Genomic DNA, 13,688 nt, shown 5'->3' with positions numbered 1-13,688 from the left:
TTTCAAAGACAATGGGATGCCTTTCTGGGTGCCTGGTGTCCTCTGCCAGTGTTCATAAATTGTTTTGTGGTATTTGCTCAGCGTTCAAATGATATTTTGATGAATTTGTGGGGGAGAAAGTGGTCTCCTCGTTCTCTTCCTCCACCATCTTAGGGCCATCTCTCAAGGCCTCTACTTTAATCATAATATCTGTTGTCCCTATAGAAGGTACGAATAAGGCAGAAATATACCATACCATACCATTGAAACACAGACTTTGTCCACCTAGCATGTAAATAAGGTAGATTTACCAGGGCTTGTTGTAGGTTAGGCTTTAGCAGCCATGGACAGAAGTGAATCTCAGTGTGCAGCAGCCTACCCAGCTGATTGGTAACCAAGGCCAAAGCTTAGGCCCACAAAACCATTGGGTTCCCTTGGACACCGTCCAGTGGATTCCAGGGTCATATTTCCAATCAGAGCCTGGCCAGTGGATGGACTGTTTGGGGTGGTATGTAACCTCGAATGTTCATTTACATTTTTGGGGGGAGGGTCAGACACGACTGAGCGACTTCACTTTCACTTTTCACTTTCACACACTGGAGAAAGAAATGGCAACCCACTCCAGTGTTCTTGCCTGGAGAATCCCAGGGATGCGGGAGCCTGGTGGGCTTCCGTCTATGGGGTCACACAGAGTCGGACATGACTGAAGTGACTTAGCAGCAGCAGCAGCAGCAGGTATCCCACTTATTTTAGTTCTTTTGGGTCTAATGGAGGTTACCAAACCCTACACTTTGTTCCCAGCATTTAGCAGTGGGAGTAATTAATTGACCCTTTTCTGGGATTATCCAGAAATATTCATCCCAGACTTGGTAGAATTGTTCAATAAACCTAAAGACCTGTCCTCCCTTGCTGGCCAGGGAGCTTTTTTCCTTTTGTTCTTTAAATATGAAGTATAGGCTTTTGTTACTCCTATGAAACTGGTGTTTACATCAAATGTAACCCCATAACCAGAGTCTATTGACTGTAGACTTGGCTTACACCAAGAAAGCAGGAAGAGATTATGATTGAAAAGAGAAAGGAAAGTCTGTTTTTGTCATCCCAGAAAAGAGCAGAGTGGTTTAAAAATCTCCTTGACGGAGCAGGGACACCCACCAAGGAAGTCCATCCATCACAGACAGAGGCATAGCCCCACACACCCAGCAGTTGGAGGTGTTGTGGAAGTCCGTGTAGGAATGTGCCCATGAGATGAAAACATTGTCCTGAGTTGAAACGGAAATTAAATTCAAAATCACGTTGATGAGGCCAAGCAGAAGGAGTTGCTCATGCGGCTTCATCCTGAAGAAGCTCGACTGGGATCTTTTTTTCCTTCTTAAGGATGATCTTGGTCTCTCAGGGGTCAGTGGGGTCCCTCTGCACACTCCACTCAGCGTTTTCTGGGTCTGCATGGTATGTTCTCTTCATCCTTATGTGGTGGATCCAGGGAGTGACACCTGCAACTTAACTGCAGAAGGGGTGGTTAGAACAACAGTATATGTACCCTTCCAATGTGGGGCCAAGGAGTCATGTTTCTAGTCCTTGACCCACACCTGATCCCTGGGCACAAATTGGTGAATCTGTTCCCCAAGGGGGAATGGCACCTTTCTTGTACAAACTTAGTTACCCGATTTATTACCTTATCCAGTTGTTCCATCTGCTGTGAAATCTCATCTCCCCTTACCTGAGGCAAATTTGTTGACACCTGTTTTATTATGGGAGGGGGCCATCCATATACAATTTTGTACAGAGAATAGCCATGGGACTGTGGGGTCATCCTGAGTCTGAGCAGAGCCATCAGAAACAAGTCCACCCAGGAGTAGTCAGTCTCTATGATCCACTTGGAGAGTCTCTTTAAGTGTCCGGTTGGTTCCTTCCACCATCCCAGAAATCTGGGGCCTATATGCTGTATGTAATTTCCACTTAATGTTGAAAGTTTTGCTTACTTGTTATACTAAATCAGATACAAAAGCTGGGCATTGTCCCATCCAATGCTAGTCAGTCAGTTTAGTTCAGTTCAGCCACTCAGTCATGTCTGACTCTTTGTGACCCCATGAATCACAGCACACCAGGCCTCCCTAATCGTCACCAACTCCTGGAGTTCACTCAAACTCACATCAATCGAGTACGTGATGCCATCCAGCCATCTCATTCTCTGACGCCCCCTTCTCCTCCTGCCCCTAATCCCTCCCAGCATCAGAGTCTTTTCCAGTGAGTCAACTCATCACATGAGGTGGCCAAAGTATGGGAGTTTCAGCTTTAGCATCAGTCCTTCCAATGAATACCCAGGACTGATCTCCTTCAGAATGGACTGGTTGGATCTCCTTGCAGTCCAAGGGACTCTCAAGAGTCCTCTCCAACACCACAGTTCAAAAGCATCAATTCTTCGGCGATCAGCTTTCTTCACAGTCCAACTCTCACATCCATACATGACCACGGGAAAAACCATAGCCTTGACTAGATGGACCTTGGTTGGCAAAGTAATGTCTCTGCTTTTTAATATGCTATCTAGGTTGGTCATAACTTTCCCTCCAAGGAGTAAGCGTCTTTTAATTTCATGGCTGCAATCAGCATCTGCAGTGATTTTGGAGCCCCAAAAAATAAAGTCTGACACTGCTTCCACTGTTTCCCCGTCTATTTCCCATGAAGTGAAGGGACCAGATGCCATGATCTTTGTTTTCTGAATGTTGAGCTTCAAGCCAACCTTTTCACTCTCTTCTTCCACTTTCATCAAGAGGCTTTTGAGTTCCTCTTCACTTTCTGCCAATAAGGGTGGTGTCATCTGCATATCTGAGGTTATTGATATTTCTCCCAGCAATCTTGATTCCAGCTTGTGCTTCTTCCAGCCCAGCGTTCCTCATGATGTACTCTGCATATAAGTTAAATAAGCAGGGTGACAATATACAACCTTGACGTACTCCTTTTCCTATTTGGAACCAGTCTGTTGCTCCATGTCCAGTTCTAACTGTTGCTTCCTGACATGCATACAGGTTTCTCAAGAGGCAGGTCAGGTGGTCTGGGATTCCCATCTCTTTCAGAATGTTCCACGGTTTATTGTGATCCACACAGTCAAAGGCTTTGGCATAGTCAATGAAGCAGAAACAGATGTTTTTCTGGAACTCTCTTGCTTTCTCCATGATCCAGCGGATGTTGGCTACTTGATCTCTGGTTCCTCTGCCTTTTCTAAAACCAGCTTGAACATCTGGAAGTTCACGGTTCACATATTGCTGAAGCCTGGCTTGGAGAATTTTGAGCATGACTTTACTAGCATGTGAGATGAGTGCAATTGTGCGGTAGTTTGAGCATTCTTTGGCATTGCCTTTCTTTGGGATTGGAATGAAAACTGACCTTTTCCAGTCCTGTGGCCACTGCTGAGTTTTCCAAATTTGCTGGCATATTGAGTGCAACACTTTCACAGCATCATCTTTCAGGATTTGAAATAGCTCCACTGGAATTCCATCACTCCACTAGCTTTGTTCTTAGTGATGCTTTCTAAGGCCCACTTGACTTCACATTCCAAGAGGTCTGGCTCTAGGTCAGTGATCACACCATCGTGATTTCTGGGTCGTGAAGGTGTTTTTTGTACAGTTCCTCTGTGTATTCTTGCCACCTCTTCTTAATATCTTCTGCTTCTGTTAGGTCCATACCATTTCTGTCCTTTATTGAGCCCATCTTTGCTGAAATGTTCCCTTGGTATCTCTAATTTTCTTGAAGAGATCTCTAGTCTTTCCTATTCTGTTGTTTTCCTCTATTTCTTTGCATTGATCGCTGAGGAAGGCTTTCTTATCTCTCCTTGCTATTCTTTGGAACTCTGCATTCAGATGCTTATATTTTTCCTTTTCTCCTTTGCTTTTCACTTCTGATGCTAGTAAGAAATCCAAATCTGGGACCTATCTCCTGAAGCAGGCACTGGGCTACTTTTGATGCTCTTTCAGCCCGGGTAGGAAAAGCTTTTACCCATCCCGAGAATGTACATACCATGACCAGCAGGTAACGGTAGTGTCAGTGAGTGGACTTCATTTCAGTGAAGTCCACTTCCAGGTGTTCAGAGGGCAGCATATCTTTTTGCTGAATCCCTGGAGGTTTCTGTCTGTGCCGAGAGGTGGCATTGACCTGTGAGCAGGCAGTGCAGTTCTGAGATTTTGTCCTGCATAGGGAAGAGAGGCGGGGAACCAAGAAATATTTTCGAATGAGCTCTTCCAGTTTATCATGGCCTAGGTGGGATGTTTGGTGTGTTTGGCTTACCAGAGTGGGTGCCAGCTCCTCTGGTACCAATAATTTGCCACCTGGAAGTTCCCACCATCCTGTTTCAGTCTTGATGCCCCTTCTGCTTTGGCTAGTTGGTTTTGGGCTTAGTGTATTTTGGAGAGTCCAGCATTGGCTCAGGCAGCTCTGCCAATACGAGAGCTTTAATTAGGGGCTTCACTTGTCAACCCCAAGCCCTCAGCTGCTTATTTAGTGGTCTTATCTGCCAGTTTGTTCCCCAAGCCCGGGGGGTATTCTCTTTTTAATGTCCTCAGCAGTGTATGACCGCAACCCTTTCTGATTCCCAGGCAACATCTGCTGCTGCTGCTGCTGCTGCTAAGTCGCTTCAGTTGTGACTGACTCTGTGTGACCCCATAGATGGCAGCCCATCAGGGTCCGCCATCCCTGGGATTCCCCAGGCTAGAACACTGGAGTGGGTTGCCATTTTCTTCTCCAATGCATGAAAGTGAAGTCGTTCAGTCATGTCTGACTCTTCGCGACCCCATGGACTGCAGCCAACCAGGCTCCTCCATTCATGGGATTTTCCAGGCAAGAGTACTGGAGTGGGTTGCCATTGCCTTCTCCTCAGGCAGCATCTAATAGGGTCTTAATTTCTTTCTTATTTTTAATATCTTTTTCACTAGCTGTCAAAATGCCTCTCTCCTTATACAGAGCCCTGTGTACATGTAGTGTGGCAAAAACATACCATACCTGGATTCTGTATAAATATTTTCCATCTTACCTTTGACAGCTGGAGGACCCAGATTAGAGCATATAGTTCGGCCCACTGAGCAGACCAGTGTGATGGCAGAGAGCTAGCTTCAATGATAGCTTCTTCCATGACTATTGCATATCCCAAAAGTTGTCCTCATTTCACCAGGCTGGTGCCATTGGTGTACAGGACCAAATCTGGGTCTGGGATTAGCTGGTCTCTCAAGTCAGGTCTGCTGGCACTTTTCCTTACAATCATGTGAGGCCCACCTTTTCCCACAGGAAGGAGAGTGGCTGGATTCAGGGCCTGACAAGGCTCAGTAGTAACATGGGGGTTCTCACATAACAGTCCTGGTATTGAGTAATCTGGGATGTTGACAGCCATTTACCGGGGTCCGCTCACAGGAGAGTTTTGACCTCATGAGGGACTTTTACAATCAAATCTTGGACCAAAGTCAGCTTGGTTACCTCCCGGACCAATAAGGCAACTGTGGCAACTGCCCTACAGCCACCCAGTGGCAACATTGTCCAGCCGTTTCAGGAGATAAGCCTCGAGTCTGTCCCATGTCCCCATAGTCTGGGACAACACTCCCATAGCCACCTTGTCATTTTTAGTCACGTAAAGAGTAAGTGGCTTGCAAGGTCTGGCAGGCCTAAGGTGCTGATGTAATTGTACTGGGTTTGAGAAATGATGTTTTTAAACTGTGGTGTTGGAGAAGACTCTTGAGAGTCCCTTGAACTGCAAGAAGATCCAGCCAGTCCATTCTAAAGGAGATCAGTCCTGAGTATTCATTGGAAGGACTAATGCTAAAGCTAAAACTCCAATACTTTGGCCACCTCATGTGACGAGTTGACTCACTGGAAAAGACTCTGATGCTGGGAAGGATTGGGGGCGGGAGGAGAAGAGGACGACAGAGAATGAGATGGCTGGATGGCATCACTGACTCGGTGGACGTGAGTTTGAGTGAACTCCGGGAGTTGGTGATGGATAGGGAGGCCTGGCGTGCTGTGTTTCATGGGGTCGCAAAGATTCGGACACGACTGAGCAACTGAACTGAACTGAACTGAGTTCTATTACCAGTGGGACTTGTTTTGCAATCCTGGGAGGGGGTTGTCTTCTGCCCAGACCTCAGGGAATTGTTGAGTTAACTCTCTCTCTAGACTGTGTAGCCCAACCAGTTTCCCTTCCAGGAAATCGTGTAACCTCCATCCATCTTGAGGGGTTACCAAGAGGAAGAGTAAATAGGTGGTTGAGCCCACTTGAAGAGTGGGTCTTTCGTGAGGGGGAAAGATCACTTGTGCCCCCAATTTAGACAGTAAGTCTCTTTCTTCCAAACAAAGGTACTGGGCATTGAGGGATGTATAACAATTCATGAGTCACTTGGTGCCCCCCCCCCCAACATCTGACACTTTCAGGGTAGGCTTGAGACGCAAAGGCTGCATTTATCACCATCTGAGACCCAGTAGCCTCTGGATCTATTGGCGTATAAAGTCTATAGGCCTCGCACAGCCTTTTGTAGAACTCAGAGGGTGATTTGCTTCCCCTTTGAGTTACTACGGAGGGTTTTGCCATACTCATAGGTTTTTGGGCTCCCTTCTCGAGACTTTGTAAAATAGCCGCCTGATATCTCTCCAGGTGGCCCCTCCGTTCCCCTGTGTTACAGTCCCAATTGGGGCTCTCAACAGGGGTGGCTAGTTCTGCCCACCGCTGCAGGTTTGCAGTACCCTCAGGTGCCATTTCTCTTAACCATTTTTCTGGCCTCAGTTAGGATCCTGCATCTTTCCTCAGTGCTGAAGAGGGAGACTAGTAGTTGGATTATGTTATCCCATGTAGGGTGGTGTGTTTGGAAAATAGTCTCCATTAGTCTAATCATGGCTTGTGGCTCCCCAGAGTATGATGGAGTGTGTCTCGGCCAGTTTAATATATACATAGAGGAAAGTGTCTGGTAATAATAGGCTACAGGGGGCTGATGGTGGTGCCCAATGTGTCCTGAACCGGAGGCTGTTGTAGCTCTCTGGGGGGCATGTGTAGTGGGGTTCTTTCCCCCTGTTCCTTGGCAGAGTGCAGCCTCTGTCGAATTCCTGTGTTTTCTTCCCCCTTCCCATCAGTACTCACCGGGAGAGGTGTATACAATCTAGGCTCAGGTGGAATTCTGGGCATTGACCAGAGGTCTCCATTGCTGGGATCAGAGCCTGCCGGGACAGCGGCTCTACGATCTCTGGGCGAGCTGGTGAAGAGCAGCAGCTGCTGCAGGAACTTCACCTGGCCCTGGATCAGGCATTAAGGCAGCCTCCGGTCCTGGTGTGGTACTGGGAGGCAGGTGCGTCATTATCCAGTATGGGGGAGGGGGTCAGGTCATCCCCGTCCAAATCCTGTAGAATTTCCTTTTTTATCATCAGTCAATTTTTGTGCCATTAATATTTTTCCCTTTCCCTTCTGGATACAGAACCTTGTCCAGTAGTAGGGTCTTGCACTAACCCTAGCCATGAGTCAATATATGGATATTGATCTGGGTGTCCTGCCTCTCCTGTGACTACTGTATAGGCTGCTTCCACTATTTTTAAATTCATGGTGTTCTCTGGTGGCCATCCTACTCCCACAGGGGGACATTTGACCTCATAGAGTATGTGGAGGTGGTTAGGCGTCATCTTCACCCCATAGTCTCCTCCAAATCCCTTCTTTAAAATTTTAATCATGCATTCCAATACAGTTGCCTTAGATTCACTTCCCCCCATCTGGCTTACCTTCTTGGACCTTCTTCTACTTTTCCTTTTCATTCTGTCTACGAAGTTCTCAGTACCCTATGAATTTCTGATATTTCCAACCAATGAAACAATTAAATTGCCATTCTACCTCCTTCCTAATTGGGGTGAGAAGAGCCTTACCTGCCAGATCACAGAGGGAGAAGGGGGATTGGCATGTCTTCACCTGCCAGTCAGCACAGCCGAACCAGAACACCACGTGGTCCAAGACTGTTTCTCCCTTAACTTTTAAAGTCCGTTCTGCCTTGGAGGGCTTGATCAGGTGCAGATGAAGACACAGATGGGTTAAATATCCCACGTCCAGGCCATCTCCGGAAAAGCCAGTTCATACTCACTTATGTATTCCCCTTCTTCTAGCCTGACAATTCCAAGGGGACCAAGAATTTCACAGCAGATGGGACACCTCCTTGAGGAGGGCAGAATACGAGCACGCAAAGACCAAGTTTCTTTTCCTAAAAATCCCCTGGCAATTGTTTGGTAATAATTTTCCTCAAGAGGGCGTGGATATCATCTCCTAAATGACCTTCACAAATTTCCTTCCTAAGCCCTAACATGCTCGTCAACCTGTGTACCAAGCAATCGCTGCCACCTGCCTATTTCAGGCTCCTGTGGGTCCATGCCCCTTCTAGTCCTTCCCAGAGGGGTGATCAGGCCCCCTCTTCCACCCTGATGGGTGGGTTCCTCCTCACCTGAGTGCTCAGTTCCCCACTACCTGCTACCTGCCCCACAGCCTGCTAACGTGCAAGGTCTGGGCATTGAGAAACAGAATCCTTCCAGAAGGGCGAGGCGCCTTCCCCCCTCTAGAAAATTCAAGCCACAAGGCCTCAGAGTAATCCCAAATGGAACTTGTCGCCTCAAAATGAGAAGTTTCCTGGCCAGTGCATCAAATATTGTAGCCATGCGTTCTGGGAAACAAACTCACTCAGAAGGACAATGCAGATAGTGGAGTGCAGTTTATTACACCGGTGGGCCCAAGGCAGAGTCTCCTCCTAGCCAAGGACTCCGATCAGTTTTTGTGGAAACGTTATATACCCCAAGGGTACGTGCTCAAACCCACCTCCCCAAATTCTCTGAAACTAGTCTGAACAAAGGAAAAAAAAAGGATACAATCAAAGTTAACCTGTGATTCATATGCCTAAAGCCTAGGTAGTTAACAGGAGACAATTATCAATAGGCCGGGGGTCATACCCCAATAAGCATAATAGAATTTATGATTCTATTCGGTTACACAGATAATTAGGGTATTCTTTTAGGCAAGGAGAGTCTAGGTACAAGCCCTGGGACTCTTCCATCCGGAGTGGGGGGACGGGGGTTCTGGTTTTCCAGTCAGTATGTTGTTTCCATAGATACTGGGCATATAGCTCAAAGTCCACAGTCCGCACCAAGATGGAGTCCTGCTTTCAAGATGGAGCCTGTTCTATTTCCTCCTTCAATAATAACCATATGATACTCTCAATAGATGCAGAAAAACCTTTGACAAAATACAGCACCCATTTGTGATTAAAGTTCTTCAAGAAATGGGCATAGAAGGAACCTACCTCAACATAGCAAAGGCAGCATACGATAAGCCTACAGCAAACATTATTCTCAATGGTGAAAATCTAAAAGCGTTCCCTCTAAGATCAAGAACAAGACAAGGGTGTCCACTTTTGCCACTATTATTCAACATAGTTCTGGAAGTCCTAGCTACATCAATCAGAGAAGAAAAAGAAATAAAATAACCCAGATGGGAAAAGAAGAAGTAAAGCTTTCACTGTTTGCAGATGACATGATACTGTACATAGAATACCCTAAAGATAGCATCAGAAAATTACTAGAGCTTATCGGTGAATTTAGCAAAGTTTCAGGATACAAAAGGAATACACAGAAGTCACTGGCATTTCTATATACTAACAATGAAAAATCAGAAAGAGCAATTAAGGAATCAATCCCATTCACCATTGCAACAAAAAAGAATTAAATATCTAGGAATAATCTTACCTAAGGAGACAAAAGAACTGTACACAGAAAATAATAAGACACTAATGAAAGAAATCAATGATGATATAAACAGATGGAGAGATATTCCGTGCTCCTGGGTGGGAAAAATCAATATTGTGAAAAAAACTATACTACCAAATGCAATCTACAGTTTCAGTGCAATCCCTATCAAATTATGAATGGCATTTCTCACAGAACTAGAACAAAAGATTTCACGATTCATATGGAAACACAAAAATTCCCGAATAGCCAAAGCAGTCTTGAAAAAGAGGAATGGAGCTGGAGGAATCAACCTTCCTCACTTCAGATTATACTACAAAGCTACAGTCATCAAGACAATATGGTACTGGCACAAAAACAGAATACAGACCAATGGAACAAGACAGAAACCCAGAAACAAACCCATCCACCTATGGGTACCTTATTTTTGACAAAGGAGGCAAGAATATACAATGGGGCAAAGACAGCCTCTTCAATAAATGCTGCTGGGAAAACTGGAGAGCTACATGTAAAATAATGAGTTTAGAACACCTCCTAACACCATCAGTTCAGTTCAGTTCAGTTCAGTTCAGTTGCTCAGTCGTGTCTGACTTTTTGTGACCCCATGAAACACAGCACGCCAGGCCTCCCTGTCCATCACCAACTCCCAGAGTTCACACAAACTCGTGTCCATCGAGTCGGTGATGCCATCCAGCCATCTCATTCTCTGTAGTCCCCATCTCCTCCCACCCCCAACCCCTCCTAGCATCAGACTCTTTTCCAGTGAGTCAACTCGTCGCATGAGGTGGCCAAAGTATTGCAGTTTCAGCCTCAGCATCAGTCCTTCCAATGAACATCCAGGATTGATCTCCTTTAGAATGGACTGATTGGATCTCCTCGCAGTCCAAGGGACTCTCAAGAGTCTTCTCCAACACCACAGTTCAAAAGCATCAATTCTTCGGCGATCAGCTTTCTTCACAGTCCAACTCTCACATCCATACATGACTACGGGAAAAACCATAGACTTGACTAGATGAACCTTTGTTGGCAAAGTAATGTCTCTGCTTTTTAATATGCTATCTAGGGTGGTCATAACTTTCCTTCCAAGGAGTAAGCGTCTTTTAATTTCATGGCTGCAATCAGCATCTGCAGTGATTTTGGAGCCCAAAAAAATAAACTCTGACACTGTTTCCACTGTTTTTCCATCTATTTCCCATGAAGTGATGGGACCAGATGCCATGATCTTTGTTTTCTGAATGTTCAGCTTCAAGCCAACCTTTTCACTCTCCTCTTTCACTTTCATCAAGAGGCTTTTGAGTTTCTCTTCACTTTCTGCCATAAGGGTGGTGTCACCTGCATATCTGAGGTTATTGATATTTCTTCCGGCAATCTTGATTCCAGCTTGTGCTTCTTCCAGCCCAGCGTACACAAACAAAAACTCAAGATGGATTAAAGACATAAATGTAAGACCAAAAAGGATAAACCTCTTAGAGGAAAACATAGGCAGAATACTCGATGACATAGATCAAAGCAAGATCCTCTATGACCCACTTTCTAAAGTAATGTAAATAAAAACAAAAGTAAACAAGTGGGACCTGATTAAACTTAAAAGCTTTGCACAGCAAAGGAAACTATAAGGAAGGTGAAAAGACAACCCTCAGAATGGGAGAAAATAATGGCAAAAAAAAAAAAAAGACAAAGAATTAATTTCCAAAATATAGAATCAACACATATAACTCAATACCAGAAAAACAAACAACCCAATGAAAAAGTGGGAAAAAGACCTAAACAGATATTTCTCCAAAGAAGACATACAGATGGCTAACAAACACATGAAAATATGCTCAACATCATTCATTATTCAGTTCAGTACAGTTCAGTCGCTCAGTCGTGTCTGACTCTCCGTGACTCCATGAATCACAGCACACCAGGCCTGCCTGTCCATCACCAACTCCCGGAATTCACTCAAACTCATGTCCATCGAGTCGGTGATGCCATCCAGCCATCTCATTCTCTGTCATCCCCTTCTCCTCCCGCCCCCAACCTTTCCCAGCATCAGTCTTTTCCAGTGAGTCAACTCATCTCATGAGGTGGCCAAAGTATTGCAGTTTCAGCTTTAGCATCAGTCCTTCCAATGAACACCCAGGATTGATCTCCTTTAGAATGGACTGATTGGATCTCCTTGCAGTCCAAGGGACTCTCAAGAGTCTTCTCCAGCACCACAGTTCAAAAGCATCAATTCTTCGGCCATCAGCTTTCTTCACAGTCCAACTCTCACATCCATACATGACCACTAGAAAAACCATAGCCTTGACTAGATGGACCTTGGTTGGCAAAGTAATGTCTCTGCTTTTTAATATGCTATCTAGGTTGGTCATAACTTTCCTTCCAAGGAGTAAGCATCTTTTAATTTCATGGCTGCAATCAGCATCTGCAGTAATTTTGGAGCCCCAAAAAATAAAGTCTGACACTGTTTCCACTGTTTTTCCATCTATTTCCCATGAAGTGATGGGACCAGATGCCATGATCTTAGTTTTCTGAATGTGGAGCTTCAAGCCAACCTTTTCACTCTCCTCTTTCACTTTCATCAAGAGGCTTTTGAGTTCCTCTTCACTTTCTGCCATAAGGGTAGTGTCATCTGCATATCTGAGGTTATTGATATTTCTCCCAGCAATCTTGATTCCAGCTTGTGCTTCTTCCAGCCCAGCGTTCCTCATGATGTACTCTGCATAGAAGTTAGATAAGCAAGGTGACAATATACAGCCTTGACGTACTCCTTTTCCTATTTGGAACCAGTCTGTTGTTCCATGTACAGTTCTGACTGTTGCTTCCTGACCTGCATACAGGTTTCTCAAGAGGCAGGTCAGGTGGTCTGGTATTCCCATCTCTTTCAGAATGTTCCACAGTTTATTGTGATCCACACAGTCAAAGGCTTTGGCATAGTCAATGAAGCAGAATAGATGTTTTTCTGGAACTCTCTTGCTTTCTCCATGATCCAGTGGATGTTGGCAATTTGATCTCTGGTGCCTCTTCCTTTTCTAAAACCAGCTTGAACATCTGGGAGTTCACGGTTCACATATTGCTGAAGCCTGTTCACAGAATTTTCTCCTGAAAGACTAAGTCCCCTCAACCTCTCTAGGATTAGAAGGAAAATGCAAAAGAGAATAATTCTCTCCTGATGAAGTGGTTCTCTGGCCCAGAAAGGTGTTCAGAAGAGCAGGGGAGTGTCTGAGGCAAAGAGAGGGAACTCGAAGGGAAGGAGGGGACACAGGCAATGGTGAGACTTCCAGATGCTGGGACGGATGGTGGAAGGACTCACACAAAGTGCTGTAACAGTTGTGGCCCTTTTATTCCATGAAAATGCCCTGCTCACAGACCCGGTGCATGGCTCCATTGCCCTTTGCACCTCGGGTGCTCAGACCCTGCCCTCCCCAGCACACACCCAGAATCCATACTCTCAGACACTGAGAAAAGACTGACAGTAAAGACAAACTTTTACAGGGACCACGGGATGGGGAGTGTTCACCTCTCTTAAGCAGGGAAGGCTGTAAACCCCCAAAATTTGAAATTAAGTGAAATTCTATAAGGGATGGTGGAGAGGAGAAAGGAGCTGACCCCTCAGAGGACTGAAGAAAGGACCCGAGACTGGACCCCAGAACATCTGTGCATGAAGGGAGGATACCATCCAGGAACGGGAGTGGGCCACCAGGGGTGTGGACCTGGTGAGAGAGGCAGGGAAGAAGGAGTTGGGGTCAGTGCGTTTATCACACTCACTGCCCACGTTTATCACAGCTCCAACTGCCAAGTCAGGAAAGATGATGGGAACTGGGTGGAAGGAGAGGCTTCCCCAAAGACACAGAGGCTCAGATGCCCCTGGAGCCCATCCCAGCAACCAACAAACTCTGAGAGGAAGACAGATTCAGCATTTAGTGATTTTTGCCACCTGCAAGGGGCAGAGAGTCTTCCTGAAATTTTTGTCCCTAGGGTGGGAGTTGAAA

At 45.7% G+C, this 13,688-nt stretch overlaps 1 pseudogene across 1 annotated transcript; it reads right to left on the bottom strand.

Annotated features, from left to right (window-relative positions):
* Nucleotides 1-706: 706 nt before the first annotated feature.
* On the bottom strand, nt 707-13,636 carry LOC148777627 (endogenous retrovirus group PABLB member 1 Env polyprotein-like; annotated as a pseudogene). Its single transcript, XR_016037614.1, has 2 exons — nt 3,991-13,636; nt 707-1,480 (listed from the first exon to the last, which is right to left on the bottom strand). The product of XR_016037614.1 is annotated as an endogenous retrovirus group PABLB member 1 Env polyprotein-like (transcript).
* Between the last annotated feature and the right edge of the window lie 52 nt (nt 13,637-13,688).

The sequence above is a fragment of the Moschus berezovskii genome, chromosome 6 (genome assembly GCF_049115385.1).
Source record: "Moschus berezovskii isolate FMDL1 chromosome 6, NW_MosBer_1.0, whole genome shotgun sequence".
NCBI classification, from domain to species: domain Eukaryota; kingdom Metazoa; phylum Chordata; class Mammalia; order Artiodactyla; family Moschidae; genus Moschus; species Moschus berezovskii.
This window is presented reverse-complemented; position numbering and strand designations above follow the sequence as displayed.